The 4,901-nt window shown below is 40.5% G+C and overlaps 1 pseudogene; it reads right to left on the bottom strand.

Moving 5' to 3' along the window:
- Positions 1–251: 251 nt before the first annotated feature.
- Positions 252–974, bottom strand: LOC123328922 (annotated as a pseudogene).
- Between the last annotated feature and the right edge of the window lie 3,927 nt (positions 975–4,901).

The following is a 4,901-nucleotide window of genomic DNA, read 5'->3' as shown; positions in this document are numbered from 1 at the left end:
TAAATATCCTTTCTGGCTCTGTACTTTGTAATTCTGTAAAATCAGGGTAACATGTCCCAAGCTATTTGGGAACAGGGATTTGAGAACCTAAGTTCTATGTCCAGTACTTTTAATCTTCATACTTCTTTTTTGAGTCCTGTTCTTATTAAATTTATCTGCCCATTCTGTGTATTTAAGTATATTTTAACAGTCTCTCCTTTATTAGCAATAAAAAAAAAGTTTCTCAAAGACGTACTTTTCGTGTCTTGCTTTTATTTATTTTCAACTTGCTTTTTCAGTTTCTCCAAGATCTCTTCTGGAGGTGTGGAGACCAAAAGCCTCAGCACTTTTTCACGAGATTTACCGCCCTTATCCAAAACCACATCACTCTTCCCGAGTTCTAAGACTTTGGAAGGACATCGGTACAGCTCTGCGTTGGCCTCTCCCTCGGTCGGAGGCGCTGTGATGTCTACACTCACAGCCTCGGTTGTCATGTCTGTCACGGGCATTTTGTTTGGAACCAGCTTTGGCATGGATGGCTATGGTGACACGGCCTTTACGATCGACTGCCGCAGGACCTGCGGGGAAAGTGGTCTCTCTGGCTCCCTGCTCTGGCTTTTAGCCCACCGGCCCGCGTCTCTCCCGCGCTCTGCAACCCGCATCCTGTGCCCACCATCCCGCAGCCACAGGAACTGCCGCGGGCCTGTTCGTTGCTCCAGCTTTCTTAGGCGTGTCGGCGCCAAAGGGGGCCGGGTGACAGCCTGAGAACCAGATCAGCTGCGAGCAGCCTCAGCCCCTGGCTTCACCACGGCATCCGGCCAAGGAGGTGCTTCCTGCAAAGCTGATTCCATTCACTCATCCAATTGTGCATCCAAACCGATGTAAGCCAACCAGTGCCTTACCTCTGGAGGTAAGCTTGAGCTTATATCTTAAATGACCCAACTGTACTGAAAGGAGAGTTTGGAGCGAAAAACCTATGAAACAGAAAACATGCATCCTCGGTTGTTGCTGGCAGCCATTTTAGAACTATGAGGAAAACACTTAGGATGGAATCGACCCTGCTGATGGAAGATGAAATAAGAAATTTCCTGGATAATATCTCTAAAGCACTAACCCTAATGTATTTTTGGATTGTTATGGTTAAAATAATTATATTTGTTTAACTGAGCCTGTTTCAGTAGAGGTGTTTATTACTTCAGTGAAACACTTTCTAACAGCTCCATTGTGCAACACTCTTAGACTCTTCAGCCCCAGTAACATGACACCTGCCATCTGCTGAAAGATCCTTCTAACCCCAACTGTCTGATAATTTGGGGATAAGATCATAGACTGATGGATCTAAGTGTTGTTTCCTCCAACAACATTTGACTCTTTGATATTTGATTATTATCTATATCATCCAGTGGACATCCTTTCAAGATGATACATTTTATCTTTGAGAAGCACAACTCTAAAGAGCTTTGTTTTTTTTTTTTTTTTAATTGAGCCAAGAAAGATAGATCACTATGCTAAGAACTCTTAATGAACTGTCATTTAATCTTCAGACCCACCGTATAAAGAATGTTACTGTTGCTGTTGTTTTTAAGACATATTATAGAGTTAAGGAAATAAAAGCTTTGAAGAATGAAGTTGTCCATGGCTACAAAAAGGTAAAACCAGCACAGTTTATACACAGTTCTGTCAGATTCCCAAGCTGAATGATGTTCTTTGTAATTATTTTTAAATATGGTATCAAACCAGTTACTAATTCATTTTCTTTTTTTTTTCTTTTACAGAGCATTTACTATTACATCCCTCCTTAATTTCCATTCTACATGAGAATCTTTGTCAATTGCTTTGATAAACACTGAGATACTATGTCTGTCATAATTTTTTTTCAATCACAATTCTAATAACAGCAGAAAAGATTCTTCTGATAGAATTTATAGTAAGATAAGCGATTTATCTTTGAGGTGGACAGCTGGAAGGAAAAGTCGGGGACAAGATCCAATAACCTCACACTTGATTTGAAACAAGATAAACATCTAGAAAGGGTGTGAGTGTATGTGTATGTATTTGTGTGTTAGAGTGAGCGAGAGATACTGTGAATATGTGAATGAGTTTGTGACTGTATTTGTGTGCATGCATACAAGAAATTTGGAGCTAGCAAGAATCACCCTCTATCTTGTCTTTTCCAAATTTAATAGTTCAAATGTATATCCAGAAATGTCCAGGTTTTTCTCCCTTTTTATTGTCTCTACATGGAAATGAACAGACTAGCAAATCTGAAGTTGCAAGCATAGGCCAAGAAAGATTCAGATTTAGTTTCTCTCTCTTATACCCTAAATTAGCTGAGAAGTGTCAGACTGTTTCCACAAATTGGCTGAAATTTCCACAAATTATTTTTGAAAGCAGTAAGTATTCCAGCTTTTCCATCCCCTTTCAGAGTTCATTTTCAGCCCCCAGACAGCTTGCTGAGCCAATCTGCTGGGTCCTAGTCCTATTGTCTGTCCTTAATACATTGCAAGAATTTCCCCCATGTTGCATTCCCCAGACCTCTATTGCGGCATTGACTTTCCGTGTCAGTTGTAAAATTCAGCTCCTCTGGCCTGCAACTTGCCTTGTATCTCACGTCTTTGGTCAGGTCCCACACTTTATTCTGTATAGGTTAATTCTTGCCATCCCTTCAGCTTACCTTGAAGTCAAAGTGGGTAAGTGATTAATGGTGATCCAAAGCCAATTAGGGGCTTCCCAGGTGATGCTAATGGTAAAGATCCTGTCTACCAATGCAGGAGACCTAAGAGTCACTGGGAGCTTGGGGTTAGCTTTAAAAACTGGAATACCAAACAGAAAAAAATGTAGAAACCCAGGCATATTTACTGGCCTAACATGAACAATTTAAGAAAACGCTACAGCTTTGGGATAAGAGTAGAGACATGGAGATACATCAATTTTTATTATCCAAAGATAAAAATGAAATCCTTGTTAAAGAGATTGAAGAAGAAATGATCTTTTAATATGTATATATTATCTATTAACAGGGTACGATGGTTCACAAACAGGGGCCCTACCTCACTCTGTCTGAATATCATCAGTATCATGATATTCATTAGCCTGAAGTTCTATTTCTTGATTACTGGAATAACTCTTTTTATACTCCAGGGTGTCTACTTTTCAGCTGTGAGACTCTGAAAAAATTACACTGACCCTTGAACCATGTGAGGGTTAGGGGCACTGACCCTCCATGCAGTTGGAAGTCCAAATATAACTTATAGCTGGCCCTCCATATCCACGAGTATAAGTACTTACTATTGAAGAAAGTCCCCATGAAAGTGGGCCTGTGCAGTTGAAACACCTGAGTTCAAGGGCCAATTGTACTCATCTTTTCTGTGCTTCACTTTCGTCATCTATAAAGTGAAAGTGAAGTCGCTCAGTTGTGTCGGACTCTTTGCAACCCCGTGGACTGTAGCCTACCAGGCTCCTCTGTCCGTGGGATTCTCCAGGCAAGAATACTGGAGTGGGTTGCCATTGCCTTCTCCAGGAGATCTTCCCAACCCAGGGATCGAACCCAGGTCTCCCACAATGCAGGCAGACACTTTACCATCTGAGCCATGAGGGAAGCTTTGTCATCTATAAAGAGGACTAAAAAAAGTGCACAACTCTCTGTGTGCTTTGTTTTCTTGGTTGTCTACCAGCTTTAGGAAACAGAAAGTGAAGTTTGGGAAACTTGAGTAAATTGCTCAAGGTTAAATAGGTAAAAAGTGGCCAATTAGAGTCAACACGGGCCTTTTGAATATCAAGGCAGTGGTGGTAATTACCTTCTAAGTGATTGGAACTCACTCCCAGACGTACTCTATCCTTTATGTGTTTAGCTCTAGGATGATATCATGTTACTTAATCCTTCTGTGTTTTACTTTTTTCATCCTAAAATCAGGATGACTGGACTTTCCTTAAAATAATTTTACAAGGAGTAAATAAATTACATTAGTTGACAGTTCTCCAAAGAAACAGAACCAAGACATTTATTATAAGGAATTGCTTAACATAATCATGGAGCTTGAGGAACCTCAAGATCTGCAGTCAACGAGTCGGAGACCCAGAAGACCCAGAACTGTAGTTTCATTTGTGTTCAAAGGCCTGAGAACCAGGGATGCTAAGGGTGTGAGTTCCCGTCTGAGGGCAGAAAATGAATGTCCCAGCTCCAGCAATCAGGCAGGAGAGGTTCCCTCTTCCTCAGCATTTCTGTTCCACTCAGGCCTTCAGTTGATTGGATGAGGGCCACAGACTTTAAAGAGGGCAGTCTGCTTCACTCAGTCTTCAGATTCATATGTTAATCTTATCCAGAAAGACCCAGAATACTGTCTGACCAACTTCTGGGTGCCTTGTGGTCCAGTCATTAATATTTATGAAGCTCTTTATACAGTGCTTGGTGCAGGATGAGAGATGGGGACTGTCAGTTTTACCTAACAGCATGAAGTTCACAAGTCCTGAAAGAATGAATCAAAAACAAAGGGTGTAAGCAATATGTGCTTTCAAGCTACTTTATATAAGACAGCACATTCTACCTTTGGAAAAGCCTCAGTGAATTATTTTATGTGTGTCTCATTTAGATGTCTGTATGTTTAACTGGCTAATTTGGTTTTGCTCTCATCATTAGTTTGAGCCTGACTCTGAATCTTCATTGAACACATTTTTTCCATCCTATATAGCTTTCAGTTATCCACCTGTTCTCAATTCAGCATTGTTCTCTGTTGGACCAATTTGGTCGCATTCTAGGTGCTCACTTGTCTAAATTGGTGTCCCGATCATTCCTTCAACAGCTGCCTGAGCATTTTCTTCTTTTTTTTAGAATCATAAGATTATTTTATTATAAGGTTATCCCACAAATTATTATTCTCTTAATTAACCCCAAGCCAATAAAACAGAAATATCTGCTGATCTGT

Source organism: Bubalus bubalis, chromosome 13 (assembly GCF_019923935.1).
Source record: "Bubalus bubalis isolate 160015118507 breed Murrah chromosome 13, NDDB_SH_1, whole genome shotgun sequence".
NCBI classification, from domain to species: domain Eukaryota; kingdom Metazoa; phylum Chordata; class Mammalia; order Artiodactyla; family Bovidae; genus Bubalus; species Bubalus bubalis.
Note: the sequence above shows the minus strand (reverse complement) of the source record. Positions and strands in the feature narration are given on the sequence as shown.